General features: G+C 51.4%; 1 protein-coding gene and 1 non-coding gene across 5 annotated transcripts in view; one reads left to right on the top strand and one right to left on the bottom strand.

Annotated features, from left to right (window-relative positions):
• Positions 1-13561, top strand: part of ATP2B2 (ATPase plasma membrane Ca2+ transporting 2) — a 321401-nt gene that overhangs the window by 182248 nt on the left and 125592 nt on the right. The window lies entirely within an intron of this gene.
• On the bottom strand, positions 11919-11991 carry TRNAN-AUU (transfer RNA asparagine (anticodon AUU)). Its single transcript has one exon. It is a non-coding gene; the product is annotated as a tRNA-Asn (tRNA).

Here is a 13561-nt window from a genome sequence, read left to right as displayed (position 1 = left end):
CCATGACCTGACAGTGTTGGACTTTCCCCCTGAAGTCCTGACTCTGGTGACATCTCTGGGGTAAACGGGCTCCCTATGAGGGCCTCTCTCCCTGAAATGAGTTCTCTTTCTTTCCTCTTCCACTGTTGGTTCTGTTCCACTCTGGTGATGCCCTTCCCTCCTTACCCTCCACTGCTTCCTTTCCTTCCATAACCTTCCAGCATAGGACAATAGAGCCCAAGGCCCAGCTTTAAATTCTGACAGGCTTACTCTTCAAGGGACACTTATCTTCAAGAGACATACCGGAAGAATTCAGTTAACTTCCCCAAGCAAGCCTCCATTGCCTTATCTGTGAAATGGGAATAATAACACTACCTACCTCACAGGATGTGAATATTAGATAATCCACATGAAGGGCTTAGTGTGGCATATAGCATATCCTAGACACTTCCAAAATAACGTTCATTGTCATTATTATTATAACCAAATATTTCTTTTTTTTAATTTTTTTTTCAACATTTATTTATTTTTGGGACAGAGAGAGACACAGCATGAATGGGGGAGGGGCAGAGAGAGAGGGAGACACAGATACGGAAACAGGCTCCAGGCTCTGAGCCATCAGCCCAGAGCCCGACGCGGGGCTCGAACTCCCGGACCGCGAGATCGTGACCTGGCTGAAGTAGGACGCTTAACCGACTGCGCCACCCAGGCGCCCCTATAACCAAATATTTCTTACAACAACAACATGCATGGGCCATATCCTCATGAAAGAAATGGGGCGATTAAATAGGACAGTACTGAGCAAAGAGTAAAAGTGCTACCAGAGAAGGCTTCCCAGAGTAGGCTACTTTGTGATGAGTCTGGAAAGATGGGTGATGAGTGGCCTGTGAGCCCCCAGAGGCAGGAGCTGTTTGTCATTCTCCACTGTGTCCCCAGCACTTGGTACAACACCTGGGGGATTGAACACATATTCACCGAAACAAGGGAAGGAGATGGGCACCGAGGTGGCTTGGTCAGTTGAGTGTCTTGACACTAGATTTTGGCTCAGATCATGATCTCACAGTCGTGAGATCAAGCCCCACGTGGGCTCCACACTGAGCACAGAGCCTGCTTAAGATTCTCTCTCTCTCTTCCTCTGCCCCCTCCCCTGCTCGCACGCTTTCTCTTCCTCTCTCCCTCTCTCTCTCTATCCTTCTCTCTCTCCATCCTTCTCTCTCTCCCTCTGTCTCTCCCTCTATCTCTTTAAAATAAAATAAAAAATAAGAAGAAGGGAGGGAGACAGAAGAGGTTGGGGATACCCCTGGTGCGGGGTGGAATGGAAGGCTGTAGCCAGGGGACAGGACACATGACACATGACACACTGTGTCACCCATGGAACTGGCTTCAGTTCCCCAAGCTCAGACTGGCATTGCCCTGAGCTGCTGGGCAGGAACACCCCTTGTCCTTCACTTCCTAACACCTGCACCTTGGGCTGTCAGAAGGGGCAGCTCAGACAGGTCCCTCTGGGTGCCTCCTGCATTGTGTGTTTCCTGGTGGGGGAGAGAAGGGGACAAAGAAGGTGGGGCAGCAGCAGGGTGGGGTGGGAACTGGATACTGGAGTGTTGTGAAACAGAACCTCCGGTTAATTTTGTATGAATCCTGTGGCCTGCCCAAGTGGAGGAGAGAGTGGGGCTGAGGGAGGAGAGGAGAGTGGATCATGGGGACGGTGCCTCATGTTGCATAAACACAGTGTTAAACCAGAACATCCGCGGACCCGGCAGGGCCCGTGTCATCATCCACAGAGCTGCCACCAGCTGGGCACGGGGGAGGGTGTGAAGGCCACGTGTGTCTTAAATGTCTCTGGGTCCCAGGCAGTGGGGATCACCTGTTTATCATTGTGACGCTCTATTTCTCCATGTTCTCCATCTCTCCATGCATCACAGGGGCCCGGAGAGGTTGATAGGGAAACCAAGGCAGCCACAGATTCAGCAGTGTGCCAGGCAGGGTGAAGCTGGGCACCACTCAGACATGGGGTCCATGTGGGGAATTCACTGCCTGGCCCGAGATGTGCAAGAATGCCTCTCAACTGGGGTCTTCAGGTGAAGTGGCCCATGTTCCGTTGTGGAACCCAGGACTCTCAGGGGTGAGGTCTGGAGGAGAAAAGCTCATCCAAGTATATAAGAAGATGAGGAAGTGGGGCACCTGTGTGGCTCAGTCGGTTGAGTCTGACTCTTGACTTCAGCAGGGTCGTGAGATCAAGCCCCGCATCGGGCTGTGCAGTGAACTTAAGATTCTCTTTCTCTTCCTCTGCCCCTCCCCCCCACAGACACATACATGCTCTCTTAAAATGGAAAAAAAAAAAAAGGCTGAGGAAATGCAGTTGCCTTCCTTGCATGGGTGGAGGAGGGGAAGCTGCGTAGGGGGTGCTCCGGCCTCCCCTCTGTCACCAAGCAGGCTCCTGACCTCGGGGGCAAGACGCCCACACTCTCTGTACCTGAAATGGGAATTGTGCCACGTTTGGAGACAGTGAGTTGAAAATACTTTCAAAGTTTTCTGCCAAAGAATCATCTTCCCATATTCCCTGAGTATTTCTACCCATTAGGATTACATTTGATAGAAACCCATCTTAAACTGGCTTATGCAAACACGGGATTTTCTGGCCTGTGCCAAATGAAAGGTGCAGAGACCATCTAGCATCAGGCAAGGCTGGATCCAGGACCCTCAGTGCTGCAGGAGGGCTTTGTCCGTCCCTCTTCTGCTCTCCTTCACCTCCATTGCCTTCCATGTTGGTTTCATTCTCGGGCAGACCCTCACACTGTTAGCTTCAGGCTAACACCCCTCCATCCTGGCCCCCCCCCCCAGCAGCCAGAGGCACCTCTTTCCTCATGGTCTCCTCCCCTGGGTCCCAGAACAGATTCTCATTTGGCCACCTGGAGTCACATGGCCATTCTTGACCCAATCCCTACGGCCAGGAGAAGGAAGAGGCAGATAGGTCAGATCCGGGTCACATGCTCACCCCAGAGGGATGCAGGTCAGTCCATCCAGACCGCATGGAGATTGTGGGAGGGAGAGGGAGATAGAGGCACAGGCCACACACGCTTGTGGGCCTACTGTATGGAAGGCCCCACTGTGTGCGGGGAGGGTGTGGGCATGCTCTGTGCCTTGGAGGAGAGCTTGGCCTGGATGAGGAGAAAGGGTAGAATTGAGGAAGCAGCTGAGCAGTAAAGGAGTGTTTGGGTCACAGCCAAACCACAGCACTGTTAACATTTACACCAGTGTAGCGGGCATAAGCTGGGACCGTCCACAAGAAGTAGGTAGATGACTCGTGTCCCAGCAGTGAAGTGGCCAAGTAGGGGTCACGGTCAAATCCCAGCTACACTCCTTCTCCAGCTGTGGAGCACTGGACCAGTTATCCACCTCTCTGTGCCTCAGTTTCCACATCTGTAACATGGGACGATAACAGTGCCTCTTTCATAGGGTTCCTGTGAGGATCCAAGTAATATGCACAAAGTGCTTGGTGCCTGGCATGCGGCAGGTGCTATGTCGGGGTCAGCTGTTATTATTCTATGCTGAGGATTCTGTGTGTGACTGTAGGGGCGGATTGGGTTTAAGTTAGCAGAGAAGACAAAGGCAGCTTATTTGGGCAGATCAGTGGGCCCAAGCAACGCCAGGGGAATCTGTGGGTTTTAAAAAAAAAAAAAGCCCCATATCTGATTGGCAACGCTTACACCACCACCCCCCCCCCCACCATCACCAGGAAAAATACATCCCTTAAAAGCACTAGCTTTCTGTGAAAGTCTGATGAATCACGTGTGGATGCTTTCCAGAATGCCACCCTCACATCTTTCTGAATCATCAATAAGATAACCCCACATGTTGATTGAGACACACTATCCATTCTCCCAGGCGGAGGCAGCGGAATGTGTGCTAGGCCGACAGTTCTGCAGGCCTGGGCGCGGCCGGAAGAGAACAGGACAGGTCGCAAAAGCCCTGACCTGCCACTGACTGAAGAGCTTCTGGGTGGATTCCAGCAGGACTGGATGAGCTTCATTTTCCACGGACAATGCTGAGTGGCCTCGTGGGTGCTTTGCACAGTCAGGCACCCACAGGGGAGTGGAGGCTCTAAGCAGTTGTGCGGAGCGTTTATGGGTGCGCGTCATGCTGTGCAGACCCACTGTGGAAAACGCAAGTCCCAGAACTACCCAGCGGCTGTAACTTGCTGTGTGCAAACTCCTCAGGGCCAGGGTCTTCCACTGGGTTGCCTCGTGTGGTCCTCACAGCAGCCCCTTGAGTGGGAAACAAGCACTTGGAGAGACAGGGGGCCCCGATTCTTTCTCTGAAGAGATCTTTGCTCTGCAGAATAAATATGCACCAAACACTAAGTGCCTACTCAGGAATGCAAAGAGCACGGGCTTTGAGGCCTGACTCCACCACCCTGGAGGACTTTGAGCGAGTCGTTCCATCCCTGTGAGCCTCGAGATCCCCATTTGTTAAGGGCATAATCATAGTGCCCACCTCCCAGAACCGGTGGATACAGGTGCTCAGTGACTGTCCCACTGCTTCTCCTGCTTCAGGCACGCCAGGCAGAGATGTAGGCTGACACACATTCACTTGCTGACCACGTATGTATTGTGCACTTACTGTGTGCAGGCTTGAGCCACACTCCTCTTCTCCAGGCTCCTCAGGAGCAGTGTTTGTGTGATGTGGCTGTACGCAGGACAGGTGGGGCGGCCAAGACAGGTACAGCCTTCCAAGACATTCCCTCTCCATCCAAGCATCCAGGGCAAGGAGAGAAGGATGTCAGACAGGAGACAACTCCAAGGTCACAGAGGCAGGCAAGAACCAGTAGGAGAGGGCAGCCAGGGGCAGGGGCCCGGGCCTCAGTCCAGGAGGAAGAAAGGAGGGAGGAGCCCCTCCTGACCCCCTTTCCCTCCAGAGCTCCCTAAAGACTTCCAGGAAAGGGGGTATGCAGAGCTGGGTTGTAAACTTCCCTGCCCTGAAGACCCTCCCCGTTAGCTATGATACTAGTGACAGCTGTGACACTAGGGATGCGTTAACACATATCGAGTGCTTTCAGACCAGGCTCTCCGCGGAGGATCCCTGGCACTACCTCATTTCATCCTCTCAGACAGGAATTGTTCTTATCCCCAGCTTACAGATGAGGAAATTGAGGCTCAGAACAACACTAGTCAAAGGGGCCCAGCCAGGATTGGTACCCAGGCAGGCTGGCTCCTGAACATGCACACATAATCCTTCAGCTATTGCCTTCTGCTGACAAAAATAACTCTGCAGCCAGAGGGAGTGTGCTGAAGGTCAAAGGAGGAGGCGATCGGATCCATGCCTGATGGGGGACAAATGCAGGAGAGGCTTTCTCGGGAGCTAGGTCTGAAAGGACGGGGATGAGCTGAATATGCAGAGGTAGAAAGGAAAGCACCCTCTTAGTGAAAGGGAACAGCATGAGCAAAGGCCCTGAGGTGAGCTCTGGGACGTTCATGGGAAGAAATGGGGAATGCATTGTGCTTGGAGCCTAGGGGACATCTCAAAGGGCAGAGAACTCCGGCCCACAGACCGGGGATTGATTTTTGTAGACTGTGACTTTTAGTTGGTTGGTTCATGCTATGTGTGCAGACTCAGCTTGGGTAATAGGTATTTAACTTGTCTGTGCTGTCCGTGAGAGTGTGAAAAATGGGGATGGGGTTGGGAGAGGGTCAGAGTACAGCTCATCTTCATGGGCCAGAAGAGCCAAAGAACTTGCTGAATGCAGGAGCACTGAAGTTTGGAAAGGTGTTTCTCATACCGGGTTCTCTGGGGTTCCACAGAGGCACCCCAGGGTACAAGGAGATAAGTGGGTGAAGCTCTGGGCTTCCTGCCCTACCATGTACCAGAGCAGCTCCTTTTTTATCTGCTTTGCATGGTGAAGCATCTGGTAAGATTTTTTTTTTAACAAAGAGTTTTAAAAAAAGAAAAGAAAAAAATATGAAAACTTTTGATGAAATTAGAAAAAGGCAGTAAACTAGAGTATCTAAAAGCCTGAGTTGGGGCCCAGGTTATATAAGTTCTCAGCGCCTTGGTTTTTATATCTGTAGAATTGGCAGGTGGTAAACAGCTCCAGGGCCCATACTGGTCTGTGAATTCAACGAGAAAACGCACAGGGAGTGCCTGGCCCACAGTGGGGCCTCAGGGAAGGTTTGTCCGTCCTCTTGTGATGGGTCCCCAGGGGGTGCAGGGAAAGGACATTCAGCCCCCCAACCTGTATTAGAAGAGACACTGAGCCAGGAAGATGCAGGGGGGACCATCCTGACTTTGGCCCTTATTAACTGGGACCATCTCAAGCCCGCCCACCCGCACCCTGCAATTCTGTGCCTCATTCTCCCCATCTGGAAAATAAAGAGTGTGGGTCTGGTTGTCTCTGAGGCTCCTCCAGGCTCAGACATTCTAGAATTCTAAACACGCTGCCTCGCACCCCCAGTAGTACAGACATCAGACTGGCCAGAGGGTGGCTGACTCACAGCCAGACCCAGTTCCCTCTTCCCTCTGGGAGACTGTGGCCTCAAATCCTGGGGGCATGCCTGAGGCTCCACCCCAAACCTTCCACAGCCGTGCCCATGGCCCCTCACCCTAGCCCCAGCCCAGCAGCCCTTCCCTAGAAGGCAGCTTCTACACACACTGACTTCCAAAGGCCCCGTGGGCATTTCTCTGGCCCCCAGAAATGTTCTGTTTCTAATGACTTTGCCTCCCTGAATCGTGATCTCATCTGCCAAATGGGCCGAGGGGTGAGAGATGTTCAGTAACTCCAGGCTGGACCATCTCTAGTGTTAGGGCAACATCAGTGTTCCCCCCAGCCTGGGTCCCACAAAGCTTAAGAGAGCTGAAGCAGCCTCTCCCTGCAGACCCGCCTGTCACACGAGAGGCCCCAACAGGGCAGGTAAGTTATCTATACAGGCCCCCCTCCCTGCACAATGATTATCTTACTCCTCCTGGCGCAATCCAGGCCCCTGCTGTGGTTTCAGACCCAGAGTTATTTATAGTCAGTGGAAATTAGTGCCTCGGCTGATGGTTCCCTAGTACCCCCCTGCCAGCATCAGCCTCCACCCCAAAGGGAGGACCCCTGGAAATTTCCGTGGTCCCAGGGACTATTTCTGAGCAGCAAAGACTGCTTTTTCTGCGGGATAGCTTTGGACAAGAAGTCATGGAAGTGAGAGGCAGAAGTGAGCCCTTCTCGCTGAAGAATCTAGGAAGGTTTTATAGAGGAAGCAGTATTTGAACAAGATGTTGAGAGATAGGCAGGGTTTGCGATGGGGAAGGGCACTCCAGGTAGAGGGAACAGTGCAGTCAAAAGCACGGAAGCAAAGAAGGGTGTGTAAAAAGAAGAGCCATACATTCTGTTTGGCTGGAGCTTGGGGGAAGGTAACTGAGAGTAACTGAGCATTATATCTTCCAGACACTATTCCAAGAGCTTTACATACATTATTACCCCCGTTTAATCCTCCCCAAACCCTATGAGGTAGGCATTAGGATTATCCCCATTTTTACGAACGAGGAAAAGGAGACACAGAGAAGTTAAATCACTTGCCCACGGTCACACAGCTAATGGGTACAAGAACTGGGATCCAGATGCCGGCAGGCAACCCCAGAGCCCATGCTAGGAACCTCTGTGAAGGGATATGAATGTTGAGCTACAGGTTTGGGCTTAAGTGAAGAGATAGGAGGGAGCCCCTGAGGTTTCTTTTTTTTAAATTTTTTTTTTTCAACGTTTATTTATTTTGGGACAGAGAGAGACAGAGCATGAACGGGGAGGGGCAGAGAGAGAGGGAGACACAGCATCGGAAACAGGCTCCAGGCTCCGAGCCATCAGCCCAGAGCCTGACGCGGGGCTCGAACTCACGGACCGCGAGATCGTGACCTGGCTGAAGTCGGACGCTTAACCGACTGCGCCACCCAGGCGCCCCGAGCCCCTGAGGTTTCTTGAGCAGAGGAGCAGTGTGGTCAAGACAGTTGGTCTGGCAGCCCTGATCTTGGTTGTAATGGGGAGATACCCCAAGGGATAGAGCCAGAGCAGAGTGAGGGACAGGCATCCAAGAGAGAGGTGACAGAGTTCGACCTGGCCAGGGTGGTGGTGATGGAGAGGAAGGAGCACCAAGCAGAAGGTCTCAGCCTGTGGTAGGTGGTCAAGGAAGAGAATGGTGTCAGTGCAGACTCAGCTTTCCGGACAGCAACTGGCTGCTCATGGAGGAGACTAGCCAACAGGAGAGGAGCAAGGTTGAGGGTGAGACAAAAGGTTTGTGTTGGGCATTATGCACTCTCAGGGCCTGGGGGATAGAACGGCAGGCATGGAACCCTGAAGAGAGGCTAGGCCCGGAGATGACAGAGAAGTCCTGTCTCTGCTCCCAAGTTCCTCAAGGGGGGAAGTCAGCCACAGGAAGGCAGAGATGTGGGCCTGTGGTGTTCGCTGCTCTATCCTAGCACCTAGAACAGTGCCTAGCATGGAGTATACTCAATAAGCATGCAGGAATGAGTTCATCTGGAGCACTCACCAAGCATGGGTCCTTAGGGAGCACCAGCTACCTAAGGGAGCGGGCAAAGCAGGAGATATCCGAGAGATATAAGGAGGGTCACCTGCAGGTAGGGTGTGATCAGGGTGTCTGACACTGGAAAGGCAGTCAGTTAGACATAGAGGTTGCCAGGAGAGGTTCAAGGAGGACAATAAAAGAGCAACAGCCTTGAGGGCAGGCTGCCAGATGAGGTCTTGGGAATCATCTGCTGGACAGAACAGCAAAATAGAGCATTCCCTGGGGCTGTCCCCCATTGCCCATACCAGCTCAATTGGGTAAGAGCAGAAAGAACAAGGGCCTGAGGGACTCAGGCACCCATAGAACCACAGGTCTGGAACAGCTCTCGGGGACCAGCCAGCAATCCCAGGGTGCACATGGGAACACTGAGGCCCAGGAAGGAAGGGACCTGTCCGAGCACATAGCTCCAGGGACTGGGGAGCCCTGAGTCATCCCTACATGTGGTGAAGGGGACAGAGTCCCTCCCCTCTGCCCCCAATGCATCCACCGTTCCCCCCAGGCCCCGCCTCTCTCATCCATCCATGCAGTTTCTGTGTTTGTTCCCAGGGGCCACATAACAAAGGACCACAGATCAGGAGGGAGCTTAAACAACAGAAATATGTTGTATCACAGTTCCGGAGGCTGGAGGTCTAAGATCAAGGTGTCTGTCAACAGGCTTGTTTCCTTCCAAGGGCTGTGAGGGAAGGATCTGTTCAGGGTCTCTCTCCTTGCCTTGTGGATGGCCATCTCCTCCCTGTGTCTTAATACTGGCTTCCCATGAGTCTCTGTGTCCAGCTTTCCTCTGTATTTAAGACACCAGTCATACATGATTAGCCCCCCCTCCCCAACAACCTCATATGAACTTAGTAACTAGTCACCCCTGCAATGACCCTGTCTCCAAACATGGTCACATTCTGAGGTGCTGGAGCTTATGGTTGTGAAGGGACACAATTCAACCCAGAACATTCTGCGCTCAAAGACAGTTTCTCTCCTGTAAAGTGGGGACATAAATGGGAACAGACAAGGACTGTGGTGCGGGCAGACAAGCTCACTGCTCTGTGGGCACCTATGTTCTCCAAGAGCCTGTCACACGCTGGGCATTAGGAAATAGTGATGCGGCCTAAGCATTAAACAGCAGACGCCCTACATCTGACTCCCCACTGTGACACTTACTTACTAGCTGTGTTGTGCCAAGCAAATGACTTCACCTCTCAAAACCTGTTTACTCATCTGTGAATTAGTACTTATTCCTGGGCCCCTGTGAGGAATAAATGTTCAGGTGCGTGTAAGAACATACATCACAGAGCAGGAAGCCTGCAGGGGATGAAAACCATTATTCTTGTCATTACCGATGTCATCATTCACATAGGTTTCTGAGGCCCAGAAAGGGAAAAATCCTGCCCAAGATCACACAGCCATCTGGCACAAAACCAAACGAGAACTCATGTCTCCCGACCCATAGTCCCAGCTTTTTAAACCACATCGCTGTAGGATATTTTTTTTAACGTTTATTTATTTTTGAGACAGAGAGAGACAGAGCACGAACGGGGGAGGGTCAGAGAGAGAGGGAGACACAGAATCTGAAACAGGCTCCAGGCTCTGAGCTGTCAGCACAGAGCCCGATGCGGGGCTCGAACTCACGGACCGTGAGATCATGACCTGAGCCGAAGTCGGACGCTTAACCGACTGAGCCACCCAGGCGCCCCTGTAGGATATTTTTTTTAAAGGTGGGGGGTGGGGGTGGTGCCTGGGTGGCTCAGTCGGTTTAGCGTCCAACCTCGACTCAGGTCATGATCTCACGGTTCGTAAGTTCAAGCCCCGCATCAGGTTCTGTGCTGACAGCTCAGAGCCTGGAGCCTGCTTCAGATTCTGTGTCTCCCTCTCTTTCTCTGCCCCTTCCCTGCTCACTCTCTCTCTCTCTCTCACTCTCTCTCTCAAAAATAAACATTAAAAAAAATTTGTTTAAAGGGGGCGTAATTCACAAATGCCCAGTATTAGGAGAGCACATAAGCCTATTATCAGCTTCTCCATGTGTCTCGTGGAACACTACGGAAAATGGTAGTAATGGAGAACATAACGCAGAATGAATGAGGCTCTTGAAATAGGTGATAGGAAAAAGGTGGGGTTTACCACTGACCATGGCAGCAGCTTCACAAAAACAGATGCAAGGGGAAAGAGGCATAAAGGAAGTATCCCGAAGGTCCCGGTGCTGGGGTTAAGGGGTGAGATGAAGGGCGATGGTTTTTCTCTCAGGGTCACTCTGCATTTGTGAGGATGTTGTTCTAAGACAGGTCAGCCGAGGCATGCTGGGTGTAAGCAACAGAAACTGCCTGAGCACATGAGGAAGATCCCTGATCATAATCCTCTAAGTTGGAGCTACGTCTGAAAACCCCAGCTCAGCTTTCTGGAGGGAAATTGGGATGTGTCTGGATCTGTGGCAGGACTGACAGAACCAATGTCCCTTTGGGTCATGGGGGGGGTAGGGAAAAGTCCACTCCAGCTGTGTGGGTCCCCACGATCCTCAGGATTCCAAGCAGTGCTGTGTTGGAAAATGTATAACACGCAGCTGTCTGGGTAGCGAAGGAGTCCTTGTTCGTAGTGTGTGCTGATTTCTGTGGTGTAAATAGTCCCACCACGTCCCCAACACGATGGCATTGAATGCAGAGTTGGGAAGAGACATATGCCGCAGCGCAGTGTTATATGCTATTTCTACCAGCGGGCGCAATGGGCTCTCTATGCAAGACAACAGATCCTAGTGACATTTGGTAAAATAATCAGGAAGGGATGAGTGTGAGATATTGTTACCCTTTGAATATAGTTTATATAAATTTTAAGTATAATCATTTAATTCCAGTGATGGCTGCACTAACCAGTTCACAAAAATATCTGAAAACGTAGCAATTGGCTCTTACAAGCAGAAGTGAGCTGGCTGTGCTGCATCACGGATTCCAAGTCCACGGAGAGAGCATGTGAGTGGCCTGGCTTGGTCACGTGCCCACCTCCAGGCCAGGAAGGAGGAGGAGCATTTTGATTGACAGCCACCAAGACTCCTCCCAGTGGACCTAATTTCGCAAAGGAAGGAAGAAGCCACTGGACAGCCAAAACCCAACACCTGCTTTTGTTTCTCTTTTGATGATTTCTTTTCTTTTCTTTTCTTTTTTCTTTCTTTTCTTTTCTTTTTAATATAATTTGTTGTCAAGTTGGCTAACATACAGTGTATACAGTGTGCTCTTGGTTTTGGGGGTGGATTCCCGTGATTCATCGCTTACCTACAACACCCAGTGCTCATCCCAACAGGTGCCCTCCTCAATGCCCATCACCCATTTTCCCCTCTCTCCCACCCCCCATCAACCCTCAGTTTGTTCTCTGTATTTAAAATGTTAAAAAAAAATTATTTTCAAGTAATTTCAACACCCAACATGGGACTTGAACTCACAACCCTGAGATCAATAGTCACATACTCTACCAACTAAGCCAGCCAGGCACCCCGGTAATTTCTTTAAGTTATATTTTTTTCTCTGACGATATCTTCTTAATTTTTTTTTTATTCATCATTGCTTGAAGTCTCAGAGTCTCTAAAAATAATCCAAAGCTTAATCCTGAGACTAGCAAACCAAAGGACCCAGCCAGGAGGGATAGTTACAGGGGCTCAGAGCAGCCACATCCAGGCCACATCTCCACCCCAGCCCAGCCTCCCCACCTTCTCCTGGGAGGGAGGTACATGAACTAAATCTCCTGTCACATGCCTGAGAGCCCACCCTTAGAGATTCTCCCAAGAGGACACAGACATCCCTAGTGGAAGAGTGTCATAGGGCAGAGTCTTGACAAGTACTCCTAAGGGTAGGGAAAAGTGAACAGAGACCCTCAGGGGTTTGGAGTAGCCCAGATAAGAGACAAGTACCTCTGAGGGCTTAGACCTGATATCAAAACCAGGCCGAGTGGACATCCTAAACATAGTGAATCCATGATTTAGCAGGGAGCCCCACCGACCCTCCAGGAAGATGGGAATTCTCTCTTGCGGCCACATGTGCCTGGCTCATGGCCACAGATGTCCAATGTGAAGAACCAGATCCCCACACCAGAAGCTCTTCTGGGGCTGCCCTCTTATTAGGGACCACCTGGTGGCCAGCAGAAGGCTCAACCTAGGGCAGACCAGGAGGTCGATTTAGACTGCCCAGTCCTCTGGTGATAGCCAAGTCAGCCATCATCTTGTCCCAACCACTATCCCAAAATGCCACTGTTTTCCCCATTCTGCAGATGAGGAAACTTGAGGAGCAGAAGGGGTGACTCACTTGCCCAAGACACACCCCTGTGGGAGTAAAACTCTGGGCCTGGATGAGCCCACACTTCATTCTCTTAACGGGCTGTTAAAAGGGGATGAGGGGGCATCCCCAGGGCTCCATGCTCCCTGCAGGGTGGTGCTGGGACTTTGCCCAGAAGCCTGGGAGTTTTCGGCTGCTCCCAAACACAGTGGAACTCAGGCCCAAATATGAGAGAGAGAGGCCAGGGTGGGGGCCAGGCAGATGCCTGATCTGCCTATGAACTTGATCATGGTTTCCAGGTCTCACTCACCTGCCTCCTTCTGGCCAGCAACATTCTCAAGGGCCTCCAGGTCTGGGAGTAATGGACTATAAAAGATGAGCCCAAATTCTAGGCCCAGGGGCTGGAGGCTGTTTGGCAAGTCCTGGACACGGTACACCAACTTAGGATCCAATGTCAGCCACTCCGCTCACTCCTGTGTGACCACAGGTGAATTATAGTCCCTCTCTGAGCCTCAGTTTCTTTATCTCAAGAGTGAGTTTAGATATGCCTACCTACAGGGTTACCAGAAAAGTTAAATGAAAATAATGTATGTATAAGCCCCTCCCTTTTCTATCCTCTCCCCCTCCAAGTTATTCTCCCTATCATGGCCAGAATAGACTTAAAAATGAATCTACTCGTACCACCATTTACTCAAAACACAATGATCCCCACTGCTCTTAGAATAAAATATAAATTTGGGGCGCCTGGGTGGCTCAGTCGGTTAAGCGTCCGGCTTCGGCTCAGGTCATGAT

Source organism: Prionailurus viverrinus, chromosome A2 (genome assembly GCF_022837055.1).
Source record: "Prionailurus viverrinus isolate Anna chromosome A2, UM_Priviv_1.0, whole genome shotgun sequence".
In the NCBI taxonomy this organism is placed as follows: Eukaryota; Metazoa; Chordata; class Mammalia; order Carnivora; family Felidae; genus Prionailurus; species Prionailurus viverrinus.
This window is presented reverse-complemented; position numbering and strand designations above follow the sequence as displayed.